This window comes from Schistocerca gregaria, unplaced genomic scaffold, assembly GCF_023897955.1.
Source record: "Schistocerca gregaria isolate iqSchGreg1 unplaced genomic scaffold, iqSchGreg1.2 ptg000169l, whole genome shotgun sequence".
NCBI classification, from domain to species: Eukaryota; Metazoa; Arthropoda; class Insecta; order Orthoptera; family Acrididae; genus Schistocerca; species Schistocerca gregaria.
The window spans coordinates 7,624,461-7,651,421 of record NW_026061724.1 but is presented as its reverse complement, the minus strand read 5'-3'; the positions used below and the strand labels follow the sequence as shown (position 1 = coordinate 7,651,421).

The 26,961-nt window shown below is 26.4% G+C and overlaps 6 long non-coding RNA genes across 7 annotated transcripts in view; 3 read left to right on the top strand and 3 right to left on the bottom strand.

Annotated features, from left to right (window-relative positions):
- The window catches only part of LOC126302196 (uncharacterized), a 153,461-nt gene that overhangs the window by 63,552 nt on the left and 62,948 nt on the right, over window positions 1-26,961 (top strand). The gene's annotated exons all lie outside the window — the stretch shown is intronic.
- LOC126302202 (uncharacterized) overlaps window positions 1-26,961 on the top strand; it is a 139,852-nt gene that overhangs the window by 50,316 nt on the left and 62,575 nt on the right. The window lies entirely within an intron of this gene.
- LOC126302208 (uncharacterized) overlaps window positions 1-26,961 on the bottom strand; it is a 124,404-nt gene that overhangs the window by 45,373 nt on the left and 52,070 nt on the right. The gene's annotated exons all lie outside the window — the stretch shown is intronic.
- On the bottom strand, window positions 658-16,181 carry LOC126302207 (uncharacterized). Its single transcript, XR_007553123.1, has 2 exons — window positions 16,041-16,181; window positions 658-741 (listed from the first exon to the last, which is right to left on the bottom strand). It is a non-coding gene; the product is annotated as an uncharacterized LOC126302207 (long non-coding RNA).
- LOC126302203 (uncharacterized) lies at window positions 5,690-21,176 on the top strand. The gene is made up of 2 exons (XR_007553120.1): window positions 5,690-5,787; window positions 20,431-21,176. It is a non-coding gene; the product is annotated as an uncharacterized LOC126302203 (long non-coding RNA).
- The window catches only part of LOC126302197 (uncharacterized), a 31,275-nt gene continuing 29,547 nt past the window's right edge, over window positions 25,234-26,961 (bottom strand). For both annotated transcript variants that reach the window (XR_007553114.1, XR_007553113.1), the window contains exon 2: window positions 25,234-25,313. This is a non-coding gene — a long non-coding RNA (uncharacterized LOC126302197). The remainder of the gene's footprint in view (window positions 25,314-26,961) is intronic.

Sequence of the window (26,961 nt, the reverse complement as noted above, 5' to 3'; positions counted from 1 at the left end):
CAAAGAATAATCCAGGTCGATTTATTGTGAATGTTCCTTGATTTAACCGACCTGGCGTTGCATCAATTTTAACCCCTAATGCAGGAACTGCTCATGAGTGTAGAACATCTGATGCTCTTGTTAATACTCGTACTTCTGTATTTATTGGTAGGATTGTTCGGTTATCTACATCTAGTAGTCGGAATCCATCATTTTCTAGGTCTTGTTCTGGTGTTATATAAGTGTCAAATTCTACGTCTATGAAGTCTGAATATTCATATCTTGAATATCATTGTCGTCCAATGGTTTTAATTGTAATTATTGCATCTACTGAATCATCAAGTAAATATAATAGTCGTAATGATGGAAGGGCAATAAAAATTAATGTAATTGCTGGTAAAGCTGTTCAGATTGTTTCAATTAAATGTCCATGAAGTATATTACGGTTAGTATAGGCAATAAATAATATATAACTTAGGGCATAACCTACAATTACTGTAATTAATAATAATACGACCATAGTATGATCATGAAAGAATGATAATTGCTCCATTCATGGTGAAGCTCCATCTTGAAGAGATAAATTTGATCATGTTGCCATTAATAAATATTTTCTAATAAAAGGTCAAACCTTTATTTGTAGAGCTTAAATCTACTGCACTAATCTGCCATATTAGAATCTAGAGATTAATGGTAATTCTGAGTAACTATGTTCTGCAGGAGGGTTATTTTGTAGTCATTCTGTTGATCTTCTTATGTTAGCTCTAAATATAATTGCTCGGTTTGTAATCATTCTTTCTCATATAATTACAATGAATATAATGATTCCTACAATAGAAATTGTAGACCCAATTCTTGATACTACGTTTCATGATGTATATGCGTCTGGGTAGTCAGAGTATCGTCGAGGTATTCCTGCTAATCCTAGGAAGTGTTGAGGAAAGAATGTTAAATTTACTCCAATGAATATAATTGTAAATTGGATTTTTAATCATGTATTATTTATAGTTAATCCTGTAAATAGTGGATATCATTGAATGACACCTCCTATAATTGCAAATACTGCTCCTATAGATAATACATAATGAAAGTGGGCTACAACATAATATGTATCATGTAATACAATATCAAGTGATGAATTTGCTAATACTAATCCTGTTAATCCACCAATTGTAAATAGGAAAATAAATCCTAGAGCTCATAATAATGGTGGATTGAACTTGAATTTAGTTCCATATAATGTAGCTAATCATCTAAATACCTTAATTCCTGTAGGTACAGCAATAATTATTGTTGCTGATGTAAAATATGCTCGTGTGTCAACATCCATTCCTACTGTAAATATATGATGTGCTCATACAATAAATCCTATTAGTCCAATTGATAGTATAGCATAAATTATACCTAATGTTCCAAATGATTCAATTTTTCCTCTTTCTTGACATACAATATGTGAAATAATTCCGAACCCCGGTAGAATTAAAATATAAACTTCTGGGTGTCCAAAGAATCAAAATAGATGTTGATATAGAATTGGGTCACCCCCTCCTGCAGGGTCAAAGAATGATGTATTTAAATTTCGATCTGTTAATAATATAGTAATAGCTCCTGCTAAAACTGGAAGTGAAAGAAGGAGAAGTAATGCTGTAATAGCTACAGATCATACAAATAAAGGTGTTTGATCTAAAGTTATACTTTCTGATCGTATATTAATTGCTGTTGTAATGAAATTCACTGCACCAAGAATAGATGATACACCTGCTAAGTGCAGTGAAAAAATAGCTAGATCTACAGATGCACCCCGTGTGCAATAGCTCCTGCTAGAGGAGGGTAAACTGTTCATCCTGTACCAGCACCATTATCTACTATAGAAGATGTAAGAAGAAGGGTTAGTGAAGGTGGTAGTAATCAAAAACTTATATTATTTATTCGTGGAAATGCTATATCTGGTGCACCAATTATTAGTGGAACAAGTCAATTACCAAATCCACCAATTATAATAGGTATTACTATAAAGAAAATTATTACGAATGCGTGAGCTGTAATAATAACATTATAAATCTGGTCATCCCCAATTAGAGATCCGGGTTGGCCAAGTTCAGCACGAATAAGTATTCTTATTGATGTTCCTACTATTCCTGCTCATGCTCCAAATATGAAGTATAAAGTACCAATGTCCTTATGGTTTGTTGAGAATAATCATTTTTGCGGTAAGATGGCTGAATTTTAGGTGGTAGACTGTAAATCTACTTATGAGATGTTTTCTCTCTTATCATATTTAGGTCTTATATTCAATTATGATTCTAGACTGCAACTCTAGAGGTGTAAAATTTTACTAAGGCCTAAAAGATTATTCTTTTAATTATAACTTTGAAGGTTATTAGTTTGATTAACTTAAGTCCTTAGTATAATGAAATTAAGGTTGATGTTGAAATCAATCCTATTGTTGAAATTATTACTGTTATAGGAAGAATGATTCTTGATTTTTGGGACTTTATCTTTATAGATCACGAATTTTCTGTGTATGATATAATTAGAGCTGAGAATCTAATACGTATATAGTAGTAGAGTGTAATTGTAGTTAATACAACTATAATAGTTATAATAGTTGTTATATTGTTTTCTATTAATGATTGTATTACAATTCATTTTGGTAAGAATCCAAGGAATGGTGGTAGTCCACCTAAAGATAATAAAGATAAGAATATTATGAATTTAATTTCGGTTTTTATATTTCTGGCTGAATAAATTTGATTTATGAAAAATAAATTTATTTGCTTAAATAATAAAACTATAATTAATCTTAATAGTGAGTAAATAATGAAGTATAGTTGTCAGATGTTTTCTCTGACTGTTAATGATCTAATTATTCAACCTAGATGTCTGATTGATGAATATGCTAAAAGTTGTCGTAAGGATGTTTGATTTAAACCTCCTATTGCCCCAATAATAATTCTTAAGATAATAATTGTTCAAATAAAAGTTCTTAATTGAATACAATAAGATAAGACCATTATTGGGGCGATTTTTTGTCATGTTATTAATGTTAAACAATTATTTCATCTTGATGCTCCTATAACTTCTGGAAATCAGAAATGGAAAGGTGCAGCTCCAATCTTTAATAATAGTCTAGATCTAATTATTATTGATGGGATAAATTCTGTTTCCCATCCCATGGGATATTTTATTTGAATCAGCAAAATTGAAAATAATAATATTGTCGATGCTATTGCTTGGACAATAAAATATTTAATTGATGATTCATTTATTATTATATTTTTATTTCTTGTTAGGAGTGGAATAAATGAAAGTAAGTTGATCTCAAGTCCTATTCAAACCCCAAATCAGGAATTTGATGAAATGGACAGGATCGTTCCTATCATTAATGTTGATAGGAAGAGAAGTTTTGTAGAGTTGTTGGTCATTAAAAAGGAATGGATTGATACCTCTATAAATGGGGTATGAACCCATTAGCTTGTTTAGCTTACCTTTTTACATTAAGGTGTATGATGCACGTTAGTTTTTGATACTAAAGGAGGTAGTTTAATTCTATCTTATGTAATTTTAATGAAGGTAATTTTATTTACTTTATTTACCCTATCAAGGTAACCCTTTAATCAGGCACTTCATTTATTTAATATATAAATCGAAAGTTTTTATTTGAAATTCTTTTATGTATTATTTTGTTTAATTAGGATTAATTTATCCTGCTCATTTTATTTTATATATATATATATATATATAATAAATAATTTATATTAATATATTACATTTAATTGAAATTAAAGTATTATAAGTTCATCTTACCATTATCAATTGATTATTTTAATGCAATTATTTACCTAGGATTATAGCTACTTATGTTTTTAGCTTAAAATAGGTTATTATAATATAATATATATAATAATATGTAATTTAATATTTAATATTATTATAATTGGATATAATAAATAAAATTATTAATTTAAATATAAAATATTATAATTAATATAAATAATTATATTAATTATAATAATATAATTATGTAAATTATCTATAATTAGATTATTTAACTAATATATATGAAAGTTAACTTAATATAAAAAAAAGAATTCATATTAATAACATATTATATTAAATTACATAATTGTATAAAATATATTTATTATATTATTTAATCTTTCTTTATTTATTAGTGAAAAGAAAGATTAAATAAGAAAGAATATAATACATTTATTGCTATACATGTTCCATATTAATCTTCAATTATATATAATAGAGAAGTAGTTGTGGTCATACATAGGGGCGTTTCTTTTTTTTTTGTTAATGTTTGTGGTTTTTTTCTTTTTTTTTCTTTAAATATTTGAATCTTTTATTTTTTCCTGAATTAATAGATTTAAAATTTTCTAATTTTTTATTTTTAAAAGTTTTATTCTTGCTTGTTTATTCACTTTTTCTTTGTATTATATGTAAGTTTTGTTAGACTAAATGTTCTTTTTGCAGCAATTTGATTTAATTATCAAGTGATTTTGGATTTAGCAATTGATTTAGTATCGGCATAATTCGTGCCAGCAGCCGCGGTTATACGATTGATACAAGTGAATATTATTGGTTAAAACAGTTGTTTATATTATTAGGGTTGAAATATAAATTTGTAAGGTGAAATGTTAAAATTTATTTGTGGCCCTTTTTATGAATCTGTGAAATTTAAATAATAAACTAGGATTAGATACCCTATTATTTTAAATGTTAATTATATTTACCAGGGTACTATTAGTTAAGGTCTTTAAACCCAAAGAATTTGGCGGTATCTCATTCCATTCAGAGGAACCTACCCCATGATTGATAATACACGATTTACTCTACTTAATTTATTTGTTTGTATATCTCCGTTATCAGAGAATCTTTTTACAGTTATAATTCTCAAGATTTATAATTATAAAATATTTCAGGTCAAGGTGCAGCTTATAGTTAAGAGGAGGTGGGTTACAATAGATTTTTGTTTACAACGAATTTGATAGTGAAATACTGTTAATGAAGGTGGATTTGATAGTAATTTAATTTATTTAATTTAACTGATATTGGCTCTGAGATGTGTACACATCGCCCGTCGCTCTCATTATTGATTATTCTATTTTATTTTAAAGTAGCTTCAATTTAGATGAGATAAGTCGTAACATAGTAGATGTACTGGAAAGTGTATCTAGGAAGAGTTTCAAGATATAACTTATTAGTAAAGTGTTTCATTTACACTGAAAATTTTTCTGTGCAAATCAGGATATCTTGATTATTTATTTTATTATATTTATTTTTTGTTTATTTAATTATTTAATATAAATAATTTTATTGTATTTTTGTCTTAGTATATTTTATAGAATTGATTTTTTAAATTATAGTTTATTGGTAATGTAAGTGTTTTATGAAATATTATTTTAAATTTTTTTAAGTAGATTTTATTTATTGTACCTTTTGTATCAGGGTTTATCAAAATTTTAGTATTTATTTTACTTGTCTCGATTTGGGTTGATTTATAAATAATTTATAGTTAATGTATCATAATTATTATTAAATTATTTATAGAAATGAGATGTTAATCGTTTCCCAAGATATCTAGTTTCTTAAGAAAAAATTTAATTTTTTAAAAAGTTATTTGTTTTTATTTAATTTTTTAAGTAAAAATATTAACTTATTTATTCTTTAAGGGATAAGCATTGAAGTTAATACCCTATAATTTATTTTATAAAAATATAATAGTAAGCTTTAAACCAGCTATCTTTAAGATTACGTTTTAGTTCATTATTTTTTATTTTGATTTTATAAATATTTTAGGTTTTTTATTAAGATTATTAATTTAATTCTAAAATTTTTGTAATAATGATAGAATTAGTATATTTATTTGTTTGAAATTTTTACCTTGTGATCTTATTATAAGGAACTAGGCAAAATTGATTTCCACCTGTTTATCAAAAACATGTCCTCTTGTTTATATTTTGAGGTCTGGCCTGCTCACTGAGCGTATTTTTAAAGAGCCGCGGTATTTTGACCGTGCAAAGGTAGCATAATCATTAGTCTCTTAATTAGTGGCTGGAATGAATGGCTTGACGAGAAATCAACTGTCTCTTAATAAATTTTTGAATTTAACTTTTGAGTCAAAAGGCTTAAATTCTTCTTTAGGACGAGAAGACCCTATAGAGCTTGACATTTTACTTTTATATAGTTTTTTGTTTGTCTTTCTATATTTAATGATGATGTTTTGTTGGGGTGACATGAAGAATAGATAAACTCTTCATTATTATATCATTTATTTATGTTTGTTATTTTGATCCATAATTTATGATCATAAGATTAAGTTACCTTAGGGATAACAGCGTAATTGTTTTTGAGAGCTCATATCGACAAAGCAGATTGCGACCTCGATGTTGGATTAAGAAAAATTTTGGGTGCAGGAGCCCAATGATTAGGTCTGTTCGACCTTTAAATTCTTACATGATCTGAGTTCAGACCGGCGTGAGCCAGGTCGGTTTCTATCCTAAGATTGTTAATCCATATTAGTACGAAAGGACCATATGGTTAAAATATTTTTTGTTATATTGATTAATATTAATTTATTACTATTTTGACAGATTAATGTGTTGAATTTAGAATTCATTTATGTAGATTTTTTCTACAAATGGTATTGATACTTTATGATTTATTTATATTTATTTTGAATTTCCTTTTATTGGTTATTTGTGTTTCAATTAGTGTTGCCTTTTTAACTTTATTAGAGCGTAAGGTTTTAGGTTATATTCAGATTCGAAAGGGTCCAAATAAGGTAGGTTTTGTTGGAATTCCTCAGCCATTTAGAGATGCTATTAAGTTAATTTGTAAGGAGCAGCCAATTCCTATTATATCTAATTACCTACTTTATTATTTTTCCCCTGTTTTTAATTTAATGATTTCTTTAGCCGTTTGAGTAATTTTTCCTTATTTAACTTATATGTGTTCTTTTTCTTATGGATTTTTATTTTTTTTATGTTGTACTAGATTAGGTGTTTATACTGTTATAATTGCTGGTTGATCTTCTAATTCAAATTATTCATTATTAGGTTCTCTTCGTTCTGTTGCTCAAACAATTTCTTATGAAGTTAGTTTAGCTTTAATTTTATTGTCTTTAATTATTTTAATTGGTAGTTTTAATATGTTTGATTTTATAAACTATCAGCTTTATTGTTGATTTATTATTATTTCTTTTCCTTTAGCTTTAGCTTGTTTTGCTTCTTGCTTAGCTGAAACTAATCGTACTCCTTTTGATTTTGCTGAAGGGGAATCTGAGTTAGTTTCAGGATTTAATATTGAGTATGGTGCGGGTGGTTTTACTTTAATTTTTTTGGCTGAATATACTAGAATTGTCTTCATAAGAATGTTAATGGCTTTAATTTTTTTGGGCGGTGATTTTTATTCTTTTATATTTTTTATTAAGCTTGCTATTATATCTTTTGGTTTTATTTGGGTTCGTGGAACATTACCACGGTTCCGTTATGATAAATTAATGTACTTAGCTTGAAAAAGTTTTTTACCTTCATCTTTGAATTTTTTTATTTTCTTTGTTGGTTTAAAGATTTTATTTATCTCATTTGTTTAGTGAAATTTTTTGAGAAAAGTTAATAGAAGAGTTAAACTTCTAATTTTATGTTTTCAAAACATATGCTTTTCCTAAGCTAATTAACTTTATTCCTTAATTAATTTATCTCATGCGTTTGCGACATGGACATTAATTAAGAAATATGTGAAGTAAATAATTGTTAAGATTTGACCTGTTATAATATAATGTTCTTCAACAGGTCGTTTACCAATTCACGTTAGTAAGCATACAACAACTACTATAATTCAGAATAAAATTTGATTAATAGGGTAAAATTGAATGCCTCGGAATGGTGTTTTATTATAAAATGGTAAAATTATTAAGATTCTAATTGATAAAAATAATGCAATAACACCTCCTAACTTATTAGGGATAGATCGTAGAATTGCATACGCAAATAGGAAATATCATTCTGGTTGAATGTGAACTGGTGTTACTAATGGGTTGGCAGGTACAAAGTTATCTGGATCTCGTAATAGGTAAGGATTAATTAAACATAGTATAATTAATAATGATGTTATTATTACAAATGTAATAGAATCCTTAAAGGTAAAGTATGGATGGAATGGAATTTTTTCAATATCTCCATTTAGTCCAAGAGGATTATTAGATCCTGTTTGGTGAAGAAAAAATAAATGAATTGCTGCTATAGCAGCAATAATAAATGGTAATACAAAATGGAATGTGAAGAATCGATTTAATGTTGCATTATCAACAGCGAATCCTCCTCATACTCATTGGACTAAATCTGTTTCAATATTTGATGTATAATGTATAGCTAAAAATAGTCCAGTTACGATTTGAATTACCAAACATAACCCTAATAGGGATCCAAAATTTCATCAAAATGAAATATTTGTTGGGGCAGGTAAGTCAATTAAAGAGTTATTAATAATTTTAATTAAAGGATGTCTTAATCGTAAGGGTTTATTCATTAGTAATTATCTTATTTTACGAATAGGTCCCTGATTAATATTGGTGATTTTAGCAACTGCTAGTAGTGCTAAAAATAAATAAATTATTATTATTATTGTAATAATGAATGTTGTTCTATTATATAATTTTTCTAAAGATATTGTTATTTCTTGATAATTGATTGAATTATCAATATTTATAGTTTCGGTGTTTTTGAAAAAGTCTATAAATATAGATATATCTAGAATAGTTAATATTAATATGATAAATACTCACATTATTAATGTAATAATTATAGTGATTGATTTAGGCTGAAATATTTCGTTTGATGCAATTCTTGTAATGTAAATAAATAATACTAGTATACCACCAAGAAATGTTAAAAATAAAATATATGATAATCAATATCTTTCTATTATTGTTCCTGTTATTAATCCAACTAGGAAGGTTTGAAGGATAATAAAAAGCATTATTGATATTGGGTGTCTTAATTTAATGAAATTAATATTTATTACATTTGATAATGATATAATTATTATTTTGATCATTTCAGGGGTTAGTTTATTTAAAATACCGGTTTTGGGGACCGATGATGGAAGCTTTTCCACCTCTGAAGTTTTAAAAGTGGGGGCTGGACTTATTTCCGGTTTACAAGACCGGCGTTTTTTTTAAACTATTAAAACTAATGTTTATATTCTCTATTTTTACTTCTTTATTGATTTATTTTGCTGGTGTTTATGTTTTTTCTTCTAAACGTAAACATTTATTAATGGTTCTTTTGAGATTAGAATATATTGTTCTTTCTTTATTTATGTTAGTTATTGTTTTTCTTATTGAGTTTGATTATGATTATTTTTTTCCTGTTATTTTTTAGTTTTTTCTGTTTGTGAGGGTGCTTTAGGTCTTTCTATTTTAGTTTCAATAATTCGTTCTCATGGTAATGATTTTTTTAATTCTTTTGGTTTATCTTTATGTTAAAGTATTTATTTATAACTATTTTTTTGATCCCTCTTTGTTTATTAAATAATTGTTGATGGTTGGTTCATTCTTTAATGTTTCTGTCGGGTTTTGTTTTTATAATTTGTGTTTATTCATATGCTGATTTGAATATAATTAGATATTATTTTGGTATTGATTATTTTTCTTTTAGTTTAATTTTACTTAGTTTTAGGATTTGTTCTTTAATAATCACTGCTAGAGGTTCAGTTTATTTAAGTTCATATCATTCTAATTTTTTTGTTTTTATGGTTTTGATTTTAATAATTATGCTTTATTGTTCATTTGCTAGATTAAGTCTTCTTTCTTTTTATATTTTTTTTGAGGCTAGATTAGTTCCTACTTTACTTTTAATTTTGGGTTGGGGTTATCAACCTGAGCGTTTTATACTTTGGTTGCTAGATTACCTTTATTATTAGTTTTATTTAAGGTTTATGATTTTTCTAATACCGTATATTTTCCTTTATTGGTTGATTTTGGTTCTTATTATTTTATGTTTTATGTATTTATAATTTTGGCTTTTTTAGTTAAGATACCTATGTTTTTGGTTCATTTATGACTTCCTAAGGCTCATGTCGATGCCCCTATTTCAGGTAGAATAATTCTTGCTTTTGTTTTATTAAAGTTAGGTGGTTATGGTATTTTTCGTGCTATAAAGGTTATTTCTTATTTGGGTTTAAAGTTTAATTATTTTTGATTGTCTTTAGGTTTATCTGGGGGTGTTGTTGTAAGATTTATTTGTTTTCGTCAGGTTGATTTAAAGTCTTTAATTGCATATTCTTCTGTTGCTCATATAAGAATGGTTATTGGTGGATTGATGACTATGAATTGATGAGGTTGTGTAGGTTCTCTTTCTCTAATGGTTGGTCATGGTTTATGTTCTTCTGGTTTATTTTGTTTATCTAATATTATTTATGAACGTTTAGGTAGACGAAGATTATTAATTAACAAGGGTATAATTAATTTGATGCCAAGAATGGCTTTATGATGATTTCTTTTAAGATCATCAAATATGGCTGCTCCTCCTTCTTTAAATTTGGTAGGTGAAATTAGATTATTAAATAGAATTATATCTTGATCTTCTTTTAGATTCTTTGCTTTGATTTTTTTATCTTTTTTTAGAGCTGTTTATACTTTGTATATATATTCTTATACTCAGCATGGGAATTATTATTCTGGTGTTTATACTTGTTCTCTTGGTTATTTTCGTGAATATCATCTTTTACTTTTACATTGATTGCCTTTAAATATTCTCTGTTTAAAGGGTGAATATTTCTTTGTTTAGTTTGCTTAAGTATTTTAATTAAAAAATTTTGTTTTGTGGAATCAATGATATGAAGTTTTTCATCTTAGGCCGTGAATTTATTTTCTATTTGTTCTTTGAGGTTTTTTTCTTTGTTTATTTCGAGAACTATAATTTTTATTTTAGGTATTTATTATTTAATAGTTGATTATAGAGTTTTTGTTGAGTGAGAGCTTTTCAATTTAAATGCTCTATAGTTGTTATAACTTTAATTTTGGATTGAATATCTCTTATTTTTATATCTTTTGTTATATATATTTCTTCTTTGGTTATTTATTATAGAGAGGATTATATATCTGGTGAAAAGAATATAAATCGTTTTATTATTATTGTTTTAATATTTATTCTTTCTATAGGTTTTTTAATTATTAGTCCTAATTTAATTAGAATTTTATTAGGTTGAGATGGTTTAGGTTTAGTTTCTTATTGTTTAGTTATTTATTATCAAAATGTAAAATCTTATAGTGCTGGTATATTAACTGCACTTTCTAATCGTATTGGTGATGTTGCTATTTTAATTTCTATTGCATGAATGTTAAATTTTGGTGGTTGAAATTATATTTATTATTATGATTTTATTTCTAATTCTTTTGAAATAAAGCTCATTACTATATTAATTGTTTTAGCAGCTATAACTAAGAGAGCTCAGATTCCTTTCTCTTCATGACTTCCTGCTGCTATAGCAGCTCCTACTCCTGTTTCTGCTTTAGTTCATTCTTCTACTCTTGTTACTGCTGGTGTTTATTTATTAATTCGTTTTAGACCAATATTGGATACTTATAATTGTGGTTGATTTTTACTTTTAATTGGTTGTATAACTATATTTATGGCTGGATTGGGCGCTAATTTTGAGTTTGATTTAAAGAAGATTATTGCTCTTTCTACTTTAAGACAACTTGGTTTAATAATAAGAATTTTGGCTATAGGTTATCCAAAGCTTGCATTTTTTCATTTATTGGCTCATGCTTTATTTAAGGCATTATTATTTATATGTGCAGGTTCAATAATTCATAATTTGAAGGATTCTCAGGATATTCGTTTTATAGGATCAATTGTTAATTTCATACCTTTAACTTCAGTTTGTTTTAATGTTTCTAGTTTATCTTTGTGTGGAATACCTTTTTTAGCGGGATTTTATTCAAAGGATTTAATTCTTGAGATGGTTTGTTTAAGATGAATTAATTGTTTAATTTTTTTTCTTTATTTTTTTTCTACTGGTTTAACTGCTTCTTATTCTTTTCGTTTGTTTTATTATTCAATATCTGGTGATAATAATTTTTATTCTAGATTTTCTTTTGATGATAAGGGTTATTATATTTCATTTGGAATAATTGGTCTATTGTTTGTTGCTGTTTTTGGTGGTAGTCTTTTATCTTGATTAATTTTTCCTATTCCTCATGTGATTGCTTTACCTTATTATTTAAAGTTTTTAACTATTACAGTTGTTATTTTAGGTGCTTATTTAGGTTATCTTATTTCTAATTTTGATTTTTCTCATAATTTATTTTCTTTAAGTATACTTTCTTTTGTTAGATTTGCTGTTTCTATATGATTTATACCTTTTCTTTCAACTAAGTTTATTAGATATATTCCTTTAAAAATAGGTTATTATTCATCTAAGTCATTTGATTATGGTTGAGGTGAATTACTTGGTGGTCAAGGTTTATATAGATTATTTATTTATTTAATTGGTTATATTCAAGGTTGATATGATTCTAATTTCAAGATTTATCTTTTAACTTTTATTTTTTGAATATTTATTTTGGTAATATTGTTTTTCGTTTACTTAAATAGCTTATAATTAGAGCGTGACACTGAAGATGTTAAGGAAGTATTTTTACTTTTAAGTATTTATAAATATAGATATATTATTTTTACAGTGAAAATGTAATGTTTTATTTAAACTATATAAATTCTAGAAATGTTAACGGAGTTTAACCGCTAATATAAAAAGTTAGCAGCTTTCATATTGGCTTTACATTTCCTTAATTGGAACTATTATAGTTCAATTATATTATTAACAGTAATACGCCTCTTTTTGGCTTCAATTAATAAGAATAAGGGTAGTACATACCAATCTTCCAGGTCGAAACTGACTGCAATATTTCGCTTCTTATTCTATTTAAGGTTGATTGATAATATCAATACTTTTTGAATGCAACCCAAATGTTATATTTAACTACAACCCTTTATTCTGCTCATTGTAATGCTCCTTGGTTTCATTCATGGTATAGTCCTCCTAATAGAACTAGAATAAAAAATATTGTTGATACTGTTCAGATTATAATGTCTGAAGTTTTAAAAATAATTACAATTGGTAGAATTAGTGCAATTTCTACATCAAAAATTAAAAAGATTACTGCGATTAGGAAGAATCGTATTGAGAATGGTATTCGTGCTGATCTTTTTGGATCAAACCCACATTCAAATGGTGATCTTTTTTCTCGATCATTAATTAATTTTTTTGATAGTGTTGTTGCCAGGATTATAACAGTTATTGGAGTAATAAATCTAATGAAAACTCTTGTTGATAGAATTAGAATTGTTTTTCTTGATTTATATCAAGCTTTCTGATTGGAAGTCAAATGTACAATTTATAGTAGAAAAACAATTATCTACCTCATCAATAAATAGAGATATATAAGAATAATCATACTACGTCTACGAAGTGTCAGTATCATGCTGCTGCTTCAAATCCAAAGTGATGTCTTGGTGAAAATTGATTTATTGAGTGTCGAAGTAGACATGTTGATAAAAAGATTGTTCCAATAATTACGTGTAAACCATGGAATCCTGTTGCTACAAAGAATGTTGATCCATAAACTGCATCTGCAATGGTAAAAGGTGCTTCTCAATATTCATATGCTTGAAGTATTGTAAAGTATAGTCCTAATAACACTGTGATGAATAATCCTTGTAGTGCTTGAGTATGATTAGATTCCATTAAACTATGATGTGCTCATGTTACTGTTACTCCTGATGCTAAAAGAATAGCTGTATTAAGTAATGGAATTTGTATAGGGTTAAAGGGTTGAATTCCTATTGGAGGTCATAGTATTCCTAGTTCAATTGTTGGTGCTAATCTTCTTCTAAAGAATGCTCAAAAAAAAGGAACGAAAAATAATACCTCTGATGCAATAAATAAAATTATTCCTCATCGTAATCCAATTGATACAAATCCTGTATGTAATCCTTGATATGTTCCTTCTCGTACTACATCTCGTCATCATTGAATTATAGTTACTAGGGTAATTCCAAATCCAATTATGAATAAGTTAATATTAAATAGGTGGAATCATTTTGCTAGTCCTGATACTAGGACTATTGCTCCAATTGCTCCTGTTAATGGTCAAGGTCTATAGTCTACTAAGTGGAATGGGTGGTTTGAGTGAGTTGTTAACATACGTTTAATATACTTCTCTAGAATATAGAGTTCTTAGAATTGAGAAAACATAGGCTTGAATTATTGCTACTGCTGATTCTAGAATTAATAGAAGTATTTGTCCAATAATTAGTAATGAGATTAAGTTTATTGCTATAGATGGTCCTGTGTTTCCTAATAAGGTTAATAATAAGTGTCCTGCAATTATATTTGCTGCCAACCGTACTGCTAATGTACCTGGTCGAATAACATTACTAATTGTTTCAATTAGTACTATAAATGATATTAATGCAGGCGGTGTACCTTGTGGTACAAGGTGTGTAAATATATGATTAGTATGGTTAATTCATCCAAATAATATAAATCTTAGCCATATAGGTAGGGCAATTGCAAATGTTAATGCTAAATGTCTTGTTCTAGTAAAAATATAAGGGAATAATCCTATGAAATTGTTAAATAATATTATAATAAAAATTGAGATGAAAATGAATGTTGTTCCATTAAATGATTTTGGTCCAAGAAGTGTTTTAAATTCATTATGTAAGGTTAAATTTAGTTTATTTCAGATAATGTTAATTCGTGATGGTGTAAGTCAAAATAGTGATGGGATTAATAATAGTCCTAGAAATGTTCTAGTTCAATTTAATGATAAATTAAAGATGTTAGTTGATGGGTCAAATGTTGAGAATAGATTTGTTATCATTTTCAATTTAAGTTTTTTATTTCAATTGTTCCTTTTTCTGCTCTTTTAATAAGGTTAGGTTTAAATGAGAAGAAGTGTATTTGATTAAACAAGATTAATGTAGCTGAAAATATAATGAATAGTGAGAATCATATAAGAGGGGATATTTGAGGGATTTGGATATAATTTCCCCATCAGAAGTAGTCGTTAATTTACTATTATTTGGTTTAAGAGACCATTACTTACTTTCAGTCATCTGATGAATTTCAAGGTGTACTAATTTTTTTTAGTTACTTTAGATTGACACTCTAATGTTATTTATTTTAACTAACTCCTTAAATTATCTTAGATAATCACTTAATAAATAAATTTACTGAAGTTCTTTCAATTACAATTGGTATAAATCTGTGGTTTGCTCCACAGATTTCTGAGCATTGTCCAAAGAATAATCCAGGTCGATTTATTGTGAATGTTCCTTGATTTAACCGACCTGGCGTTGCATCAATTTTAACCCCTAATGCAGGAACTGCTCATGAGTGTAGAACATCTGATGCTCTTGTTAATACTCGTACTTCTGTATTTATTGGTAGGATTGTTCGGTTATCTACATCTAGTAGTCGGAATCCATCATTTTCTAGGTCTTGTTCTGGTGTTATATAAGTGTCAAATTCTACGTCTATGAAGTCTGAATATTCATATCTTCAATATCATTGTCGTCCAATGGTTTTAATTATAATTATTGCATCTACTGAATCATCAAGTAAATATAATAGTCCTAATGATGGAAGGGCAATAAAAATTAATGTAATTGCTGGTAAAGCTGTTCAGATTGTTTCAATTAAATGTCCATGAAGTATATTACGGTTAGTATAGGCAATAAATAATATATAACTTAGGGCATAACCTACAATTACTGTAATTAATAATAATACGACCATAGTATGATCATGAAGGAATGATAATTGCTCCATTAATGGTGAAGCTCCATCTTGAAGAGATAAATTTGATCATGTTGCCATTAATAAATATTTTCTAATAAAAGGTCAAACCTTTATTTGTAGAGCTTAAATCTACTGCACTAATCTGCCATATTAGAATCTAGAGATTAATGGTAATTCTGAGTAACTATGTTCTGCAGGAGGGTTATTTTGTAGTCATTCTGTTGATCTTCTTATGTTACCTCTAAATATAATTGCTCGGCTTGTAATCATTCTTTCTCATATAATTACAATGAATATAATGATTCCTACAATAGAAATTGTAGACCCAATTCTTGATACTACGTTTCATGATGTATATGCGTCTGGGTAGTCAGAGTATCGTCGAGGTCAAAGAATGATGTATTTAAATTTCGATCTGTTAATAATATAGTAATAGCTCCTGCTAAAACTGGAAGTGAAAGAAGGAGAAGTAATGCTGTAATAGCTACAGATCATACAAATAAAGGTGTTTGATCTAAAGTTATACTTTCTGATCGTATATTAATTGCTGTTGTAATGAAATTCACTGCACCAAGAATAGATGATACACCTGCTAAGTGCAGTGAAAAAATAGCTAGATCTACAGATGCACCCCCGTGTGCAATAGCTCCTGCTAGAGGAGGGTAAACTGTTCATCCTGTACCAGCACCATTATCTACTATAGAAGATGTAAGAAGAAGGGTTAGTGAAGGTGGTAGTAATCAAAAACTTATATTATTTATTCGTGGAAATGCTATATCTGGTGCACCAATTATTAGTGGAACAAGTCAATTACCAAATCCACCAATTATAATAGGTATTACTATAAAGAAAATTATTACGAATGCGTGAGCTGTAATAATAACATTATAAATCTGGTCATCCCCAATTAGAGATCCGGGTTGGCCAAGTTCAGCACGAATAAGTATTCTTATTGATGTTCCTACTATTCCTGCTCATGCTCCAAATATGAAGTATAAAGTACCAATGTCCTTATGGTTTGTTGAGAATAATCATTTTTGCGGTAAGATGGCTGAATTTTAGGTGGTAGACTGTAAATCTACTTATGAGATGTTTTCTCTCTTATCATATTTAGGTCTTATATTCAATTATGATTCTAGACTGCAATTCTAGAGGTGTAAAATTTTACTAAGGCCTAAAAGATTATTCTTTTAATTATAACTTTGAAGGTTATTAGTTTGATTAACTTAAGTCCTTAGTATAATGAAATTAAGGTTGATGTTGAAATCAATCCTATTGTTGAAATTATTACTGTTATAGGAAGAATGATTCTTGATTTTTGGGACTTTATCTTTATAGATCACGAATTTTCTGTGTATGATATAATTAGAGCTGAGAATCTAATACGTATATAGTAGTAAGTGTAATTGTAGTAAATACTACTATAATAGTTATAATAGTTGTTATATTGTTTTCTATTAATGATTGTATTACAATTCATTTTGGTAAGAATCCAAGGAATGGTGGTAGTCCACCTAAAGATAATAAAGATAAGAATATTATGAATTTAATTTCGATTTTTATATTTCTGGCTGAATAAATTTGATTTATGAAAAATAAATTTATTTGCTTAAATAATAAAACTATAATTAATCTTAATAGTGAGTAAATAATGAAGTATAGTTCTCAGATGTTTTCTCTGACTGTTAATGATCTAATTATTCAACCTAGTTGTCTGATTGATGAATATGCTAAAAGTTGTCGTAAGGATGTTTGATTTAAACCTCCTATTGCCCCAATAATAATTCTTAAGATAATAATTGTTCAAATAAAAGTTCTTAATTGAATACAATAAGATAAGACCATTATTGGGGCGATTTTTTGTCATGTTATTAATGTTAAACAATTATTTCATCTTGATGCTCCTATAACTTCTGGAAATCAGAAATGGAAAGGTGCAGCTCCAATCTTTAATAATAGTCTAGATCTAATTATTATTGATGGGATAAATTTTGTTTCCCATCCCATGGGATATTTTATTTGAATCAGCAAAATTGAAAATAATAATATTGTCGATGCTATTGCTTGGACAATAAAATATTTAATTGATGATTCATTTATTATTATATTTTTATTTCTTGTTAGGAGCGGAATAAATGAAAGTAAGTTGATCTCAAGTCCTATTCAAACCCCAAATCAGGAATTTGATGAAATGGACAGGATCGTTCCTATCATTAATGTTGATAGGAAGAGAAGTTTTGTAGAGTTGTTGGTCATTAAAAAGGAGAGGATTGATACCTCTATAAATGGGGTATGAACCCATTAGCTTGTTTAGCTTACCTTTTTACATTAAGGTGTATGATGCACGTTAGTTTTTGATACTAAAGGAGGTAGTTTAATTCATTCTTATGTAATTTTAATTAAGGTAATTTTATTTACTTTATTTACCCTATCAAGGTAACCCTTTAATCAGGCACTTCATTTATTTAATATATAAATCGAAAGTTTTTATTTGAAATTCTTTTATGTATTATTTTGTTTAATTAGGATTAATTTATCCTGCTCATTTTATTTTTTATATATATATATAATAAATAATTTATATTAATATATTACATTTAATTGAAATTAAAGTATTATAAGTTCATCTTACCATTATCAATTGATTATTTTAATGCAATTATTTACCTAGGATTATAGCTACTTATGTTTTTAGCTAAAAATAGGTTATTATAATATAATATATATAATAATATGTAATTTAATATTTAATATTATTATAATTGGATATAATAAATAAAATTATTAATTTAAATATAAAATATTATAATTAATATAAATAATTATATTAATTATAATAATATAATTATGTAAATTAACTATAGTTAGATTATTTAACTAATATATATGAAAGTTAACTTACTATAAAAAAAAGAATTCATATTAATAACATATTATATTAAATTACATAATTGTATAAAATATATTAATTATATTATTTAATCTTTCTTTATTTATTAGTGAAAAGAAAGATTAAATAAGAAAGAATATAATACATTTATTGCTATACATGTTCCATATTAATCTTTAATTATATATAATAGAGAAGTTGTTGTGGTCATAAATAGGGGCGTTTCTTTTTTTTTGTTAATGTTTGTGGTTTTTTCTTTTTTTTTTCTTTAAATATTTGAATCTTTTATTTTTTCCTGAATTAATAGATTTAAAATTTTCTTATTTTTTATTTTTAAAAGTTTTATTCTTGCTTGTTTATTCACTTTTTCTTTGTATTATATGTAAGTTTTGTTAGACTAAATGTTCTTTTTGCAGTAATTTGATTTAATTATCAAGTGATTTTGGATTTAGCAATTGATTTAGTATCGGCATAATTCGTGCCAGCAGCAGCGGTTATACGATTGATACAAGTGAATATTATTGGTTAAAACAGTTGTTTATATTATTAGGGTTGAAATATAAATTTGTAAGGTGAAATGTTAAAATTTATTTGTGGCCCTTTTTATGAATCTGTGAAATTTAAATAATAAACTAGGATTAGATACCCTATTATTTTAAATGTTAATTATATTTACCAGGGTACTATTAGTTAAGGTCTTTAAACCCAAAGAATTTGGCGGTATCTCATTCCATTCAGAGGAACCTACCCCATGATTGATAATACACGATTTACTCTACTTAATTTATTTGTTTGTATATCTCCGTTATCAGAGAATCTTTTTACAGTTATAATTCTCAAGATTTATAATTATAAAATATTTCAGGTCAAGGTGCAGCTTATAGTTAAGAGGAGGTGGGTTACAATAGATTTTTGTTTATAACGGATTTGATAGTGAAATACTGTTAATGAAGGTGGATTTGATAGTAATTTAATTTATGTAATTTAACTGATATTGGCTCTGAGATGTGTACACATCGCCCGTCGCTCTCATTATTGATTATTCTATTTTATTTTAAAGTAGCTTCAATTTAGATGAGATAAGTCGTAACATAGTAGATGTACTGGAAAGTGTATCTCGGAAGAGTTTCAAGTATAACTTATTAGTAAAGTGTCTCAATTACACTGAAAATTTTTCTGTGCAAATCAGGATATCTTGATTATTTATTTTATTATATTTATTTTTTGTTTATTTAATTATTTAATACAAATAATTTTATTGTATTTTTGTCTTAGTATATTTTATAGAATAGATTTTTTAAATTATAGTTTATTGGTAATGTAAGTGTTTTATGAAATATTATTTTAAATTTTTTTAAGTAGATTTTATTTATTGTACCTTTTGTATCAGGGTTTATCAAAATTTTAGTATTTATTTTACTTGTCTCGATTTGGGTTGATTTATAAATAATTTATAGTTAATGTATCATAATTATTATTAAAATATTTATAGAAATGAGATGTTAATCGTTTCCCAAGATATCTAGTTTCTTAAGAAAAAAATTAATTTTTTAAAGTTATTTGTTTTTATTTAATTTTTTAAGTAAAAATATTAACTTATTTATTCTTTAAGGGATAAGCTTTGAAGTTAATACCCTATAATTTATTTTATAAAAATATAATAGTAAGCTTTAAACCAGCTATCTTTAAGATTACGTTTTAGTTCATTATTTTTTATTTTGGTTTTATAAATATTTTAGGTTTTTTATTAAGATTATTAATTTAATTTTAAAATTTTTGTAATAATGATAGAATTAGTATATTTATTTGTATGAAATTTTTACCTTGTGAACTTATTATAAGGAACTAGGCAAAATTGATTTCCGCCTGTTTATCAAAAACATGTCCTCTTGTTTATATTTTGAGGTCTGGCCTGCTCACTGAGCGTATTTTTAAAGAGCCGCAGTATTTTGACCGTGCAAAGGTAGCATAATCATTAGTCTCTTAATTAGTGGCTGGAATGAATGGCTTGACGAGAAATCAACTGTCTCTTAATAAATTTTTCTTTAGGACGAGAAGACCCTATAGAGCTTGACATTTTACTTTTATATAGTTTTTTGTTTGTCTTTCTATATTTAATGATGATGTTTTGTTGGGGTGACATGAAGAATAGATAAACTCCTCATTATTATATCATTTATTTATGTTTGTTATTTTGATCCATAATTTATGATCATAAGATTAAGTTACCTTAGGGATAACAGCGTAATTGTTTTTGAGAGCTCATATCGACAAAGCAGATTGCGACCTCGATGTTGGATTAAGAAAAATTTTGGGTGCAGGAGCCCAATGATTAGGTCTGTTCGACCTTTAAATTCTTACATGATCTGAGTTCAGACCGGCGTGAGCCAGGTCGGTTTCTATCCTAAGATTGTTAATCCATATTAGTACGAAAGGACCATATGGTTAAAATATTTTTTGTTATATTGATTAATATTAATTTATTTACTATTTTGACAGATTAATGTGTTGAATTTAGAATTCATTAATGTAGATTTTTTCTACAAATAGTATTGATACTTTATGATTTATTTATATTTATTTTGAATTTTCTTTTATTGGTTATTTGTGTTTTAATTAGTGTTGCCTTTTTAACTTTATTAGAGCGTAAGGTTTTAGGTTATATTCAGATTCGAAAGGGTCCAAATAAGGTAGGTTTTGTTGGAATTCCTCAGCCATTTAGAGATGCTATTAAGTTAATTTGTAAGGAGCAGCCAATTCCTATTATATCTAATTACCTACTTTATTATTTTTCCCCTGTTTTTAATTTAATGATTTCTTTAGCCGTTTGAGTAATTTTTCCTTATTTAACTTATATGTGTTCTTTTTCTTATGGATTTTAATTTTTTTTATGTTGTACTAGATTAGGTGTTTATACTGTTATAATTACTGGTTGATCTTCTAATTCAAATTATTCATTATTAGGTTCTCTTCGTTCTGTTGCTCAAACAATTTCTTATGAAGTTAGTTTAGCTTTAATTTTATTGTCTTTAATTATTTTAATTGGTAGTTTTAATATGTTTGATTTTATAAACTATCAGCTTTATTGTTGATTTATTATTATTTCTTTTCCTTTAGCTTTAGCTTGTTTTGCTTCTTGCTTAGCTGAAACTAATCGTACTCCTTTTGATTTTGCTGAAGGGGAATCTGAGTTAGTTTCAGGATTTAATATTGAGTATGGTGCGGGTGGTTTTACTTTAATTTTTTTGGCTGAATATACTAGAATTGTCTTCATAAGAATGTTAATGGCTTTAATTTTTTTGGGCGGTGATTTTTATTCTTTTATATTTTTTATTAAGCTTGCTATTATATCTTTTGGTTTTATTTGGGTTCGTGGAACATTACCACGGTTCCGTTATGATAAATTAATGTACTTAGCTTGAAAAAGTTTTTTACCGTTATCTTTGAATTTTTTTATTTTCTTTGTTGGTTTAAAGATTTTATTTATCTCATTTGTTTAGTGAAATTTTTTGAGAAAAATTAATGGAAGAGTTAAACTTCTAATTTTATGTTTTCAAAACATATGCTTTTCCTAAGCTAATTAACTTTATTCCTTAATTAATTTATCTCATGCATTTGCGACATGGACATTAATTAAGAAATATGTGAAGTAAATAATTGTTAAGATTTGACCTGTTATAATATAAGGTTCTTCAACAGGTCGTTTACCAATTCACGTTAGTAAGCATACAACAACTACTATAATTCAGAATAAAATTTGATTAATAGGGTAAAATTGAATGCCTCGGAATGGTGTTTTATTATAAAATGGTAAAATTATTAAGATTCTAATTGATAAAAATAATGCAATAACACCTCCTAACTTATTAGGGATAGATCGTAGAATTGCATATGCAAATAGGAAATATCATTCTGGTTGAATGTGAACTGGTGTTACTAATGGGTTGGCAGGTACAAAGTTATCTGGATCTCCTAATAGGTAAGGATTAATTACACATAGTATAATTAATAATGATGTTATTATTACAAATGTAATAGAATCCTTAAAGGTAAAGTATGGATGGAATGGAATTTTTTCAATATCTCCATTTAGTCCAAGAGGATTATTAGATCCTGTTTGGTGAAGAAAAAATAAATGAATTGCTGCTATAGCAGCAATAATAAATGGTAATACAAAATGGAATGTGAAGAATCGATTTAATGTTGCATTATCAACAGCGAATCCTCCTCATACTCATTGGACTAAATCTGTTCCTAAGTATGGGATTGCTGATAATAAATTAGTAATTACTGTTGCACCTCAAAAAGATATTTGGCCTCAGGGTAAGACATATCCTATAAATGCAGTTGCTATAACTAAAAATAAAATCACTGTACCAATTATTCAGGTATGTATATATATATATATAAGATCCATAGTAAATTCCCCGTCCTACATGTAAGTAAATACAAATAAAAAATATAGATGCTCCATTTGCGTGTAAGGTTCGGATAATTCAACCATTATTTACGTCTCGGCAGATGTGTACTACACTACTGAATGCTATTTCAATATTTGATGTATAATGTATAGCTAAAAATAGTCCAGTTACGATTTGAATTACCAAACATAACCCTAATAGGGATCCAAAATTTCATCAAAATGAAATATTTGTTGGGGCAGGTAAGTCAATTAAAGAGTTATTAATAATTTTAATTAAAGGATGTCTTAATCGTAAGGGTTTATTCATTAGTAATTATCTTATTTTACGAATAGGTCCCTGATTAATATTGGTGATTTTAACAACTGCTAGTAGTGCTAAAAATAAATAAATTATTATTATTATTGTAATAATGAATGTTGGTCTATTATATAATTTTTCTAAAGATATTGTTATTTCTTGATAATTGATTGAATTATCAATATTTATAGTTTCGGTGTTTTTGAAAAAGTCTATAAATATAGATATATCTAGAATAATTAATATTAATAAAATAAATACTCACATTATTAATGTAATAATTATAGTGATTGATTTAGGCTGAAATATTTCGTTTGATGCAATTCTTGTAATGTAAATAAATAATACTAGTATACCACCAAGAAATGTTAAAAATAAAATATATGATAATCAATATCTTTCTATTATTGTTCCTGTTATTAATCCAACTAGGAAGGTTTGAAGGATAATAAAAAGCATTATTGATATTGGGTGTCTTAATTCAATCTATAATTATATTATTTAACTAATATAAATGAAAGTTAACTTAATATAAAAAAAAGAATTCATATTAATAACATATTATATTAAATTACATAATTGTATAAAATATATTTATTATATTATTTAATCTTTCTTTATTTATTAGTGAAAAGAAAGATTAAATAAGAAAGAATATAATACATTTATTGCTATACATGTTCCATATTAATCTTTAATTATATATAATAGAGAAGTTGTTGTGGTCATACATAGGGGCGTTTCTTTTTTTTTTTTGTTAATGTTTGTGGTTTTTTTCTTTTTTTTTCTTTAAATATTTGAATCTTTTATTTTTTCCTGAATTAATAGATTTAAAATTTTCTTATTTTTTATTTTTAAAAGTTTTATTCTTGCTTGTTTATTCCCTTTTTCTTTGTATTATATGTAAGTTTTGTTAGACTAAATGTTCTTTTTGCAGTAATTTGATTTAATTATCAAGTGATTTTGGATTTAGCAATTGATTTAGTATCGGCATAATTCGTGCCAGCAGCCGCGGTTATACGATTGATACAAGTGAATATTATTGGTTAAAACAGTTGTTTATATTATTAGGGTTGAAATATAAATTTGTAAGGTGAAATGTTAAAATTTATTTGTGGCCCTTTTTATGAATCTGTGAAATTTAAATAATAAACTAGGATTAGATACCCTATTATTTTAAATGTTAATTATATTTACCAGGGTACTATTAGTTAAGGTCTTTAAACCCAAAGAATTTGGCGGTATCTCATTCCATTCAGAGGAACCTACCCCATGATTGATAATACACGATTTACTCTACTTAATTTATTTGTTTGTATATCTCCGTTATCAGAGAATCTTTTTACAGTTATAATTCTCAAGATTTATAATTATAAAATATTTCAGGTCAAGGTGCAGCTTATAGTTAAGAGGAGGTGGGTTACAATAGATTTTTGTTTATAACGGATTTGATAGTGAAATACTGTTAATGAAGGTGGATTTGATAGTAATTTAATTTATGTAATTTAACTGATATTGGCTCTGAGATGTGTACACATCGCCCGTCGCTCTCATTATTGATTATTCTATTTTATTTTAAAGTAGCTTCAATTTAGATGAGATAAGTCGTAACATAGTAGATGTACTGGAAAGTGTATCTAGGAAGAGTTTCAAGATATAACTTATTAGCAAAGTGTTTCATTTACACTGAAAATTTTTCTGTGCAAATCAGGATATCTTGATTATTTATTTTATTATATTTATTTTTTGTTTATTTAATTATTTAATATAAATAATTTTATTGTATTTTTGTCTTAGTATATTTTATAGAATTGATTTCTTTAAATTATAGTTTATTGGTAATGTAAGTGTTTTATGAAATATTATTTTAAATTTTTTTAAGTAGATTTTATTTATTGTACCTTTTGTATCAGGGTTTATCAAAATTTTAGTATTTATTTTACTTGTCTCGATTTGGGTTGATTTATAAATAATTTATAGTTAATGTATCATAATTATTATTAAATTATTTATAGAAATGAGATGTTCATCGTTTCCCAAGATATCTAGTTTCTTAAGAAAAAATTTAATTTTTTAAAGTTATTTGTTTTTATTTAATTTTTTAAGTAAAAATATTAACTTATTTATTCTTTAAGGGATAAGCTTTGAAGTTAATAACCTATAATTTATTTTATAGAAATATAATAGTAAGCTTTAAACCAGCTATCTTTAAGATTACGTTTTAGTTCATTATTTTTTATTTTGATTTTATAAATATTTTAGGTTTTTTATTAAGATTATTAATTTAATTTTAAAATTTTTGTAATAATGATAGAATTAGTATATTTATATGTATGAAATTTTTACCTTGTGAACTTATTATAAGGAACTAGGCAAAACTGATTTCCGTCTGTTTATCAAAAACATGTCCTCTTGTTTATATTTTGAGGTCTGGCCTGCTCACTGAGCGTATTTTTAAAGAGCCGCGGTATTTTGACCGTGCAAAGGTAGCATAATCATTAGTCTCTTAATTAGTGGCTGGAATGAATGGCTTGACGAGAAATCAACTGTCTCTTAATAAATTTTTCTTTAGGACGAGAAGACCCTATAGAGCTTGACATTTTACTTTTATATAATTTTTTGTTTGTCTTTCTATATTTAATGATGATGTTTTGTTGGGGTGACATGAAGAATAGATAAACTCCTCATTATTATATCATTTTTTTATGTTTGTTATTTTGATCCATAATTTATGATCATAAGATTAAGTTACCTTAGGGATAACAGCGTAATTGTTTTTGAGAGCTCATATCGACAAAGCAGATTGCGACCTCGATGTTGGATTAAGAAAAATTTTGGGTGCAGGAGCCCAATGATTAGGTCTGTTCGACCTTTAAATTCTTACATGATCTGAGTTCAGACCGGCGTGAGCCAGGTCGGTTTCTATCCTAAGATTGTTAATCCATATTAGTACGAAAGGACCATATGGTTAAAATATTTTTTGTAATATTGATTAATATTAATTTATTTACTATTTTGACAGATTAATGTGTTGAATTTAGAATTCATTTATGTAGATTTTTTCTACAAATAGTATTGATACTTTATGATTTATTTATATTTATTTTGAATTTTCTTTTATTGGTTATTTGTGTTTTAATTAGTGTTGCCTTTTTAACTTTATTAGAGCGTAAGGTTTTAGGTTATATTCAGATTCGAAAGGGTCCAAATAAGGTAGGTTTTGTTGGAATTCCTCAGCCATTTAGAGATGCTATTAAGTTAATTTGTAAGGAGCAGCCAATTCCTATTATATCTAATTACCTACTTTATTATTTTTCCCCTGTTTTTAATTTAATGATTTCTTTAGCCGTTTGAGTAATTTTTCCTTATTTAACTTATATGTGTTCTTTTTCTTATGGATTTTTATTTTTTTTATGTTGTACTAGATTAGGTGTTTATACTGTTATAATTGCTGGTTGATCTTCTAATTCAAATTATTCATTATTAGGTTCTCTTCGTTCTGTTGCTCAAACAATTTCTTATGAAGTTAGTTTAGCTTTAATTTTATTG